Source organism: Wasmannia auropunctata, unplaced genomic scaffold, assembly GCF_000956235.1.
Source record: "Wasmannia auropunctata unplaced genomic scaffold, wasmannia.A_1.0 LD336060.1, whole genome shotgun sequence".
Lineage (NCBI taxonomy): Eukaryota > Metazoa > Arthropoda > Insecta > Hymenoptera > Formicidae > Wasmannia > Wasmannia auropunctata.
Genome location: NW_012026830.1, coordinates 2,611,847 through 2,612,504, shown reverse-complemented (window position 1 = coordinate 2,612,504; position 658 = coordinate 2,611,847).

Here is a 658-nt window from a genome sequence, read left to right as displayed (position 1 = left end):
TATTTGTCTACAATATTACACCACTAATGTTTAAATTTCATTTGTTGTAAAATTGTTATAAAGAAACAAACACCAAAAAATGCAGTTTTTTTTTGGAAAAAAAGCGTTTTCCAGCTTATTTGAAGTTCGATTTTCGTGGCAATTTTTACTTATGGGTTTTGATGGTCGCTGATGACGAATCCGGGGTCAGATTTCCAAAATTCAAAATGGCGGATTCAAAATGGCCGATCAAACATTTTAAAAATAATATACTTTGATCTGAAAATATTTACTCGGGGGTTTTTTGGGTCGCTGAGTATGAATATGCAATCAGTTTTCAATTTTTATTCGTTTCATCTCAATCAAGCAACTTTTTCCTAATTAGGTCCGCCATCTTGGATCTGCCATTTTGAATTTTGGAAATCTGAGGTCATATACGTAATCAGCGACTCAGAAAACCCCCGAGTAACCACTTTTATGTCGATCAAGCAATTTTTTCCTAATTAGGTCCGCCATCTTGGATCCGCCATTTTGAATTTTGAAAATCTGAGGTCATATACGTAATCAGCGACCCCGAAAACCCCCGAGTAATAAATTTCAACTGTTTTCCATGTAAAGAAAATGTGTGCTTCAAAGGGTTAATATACTTGAGCAACTGTGCAAAATTTGAGCACGATTT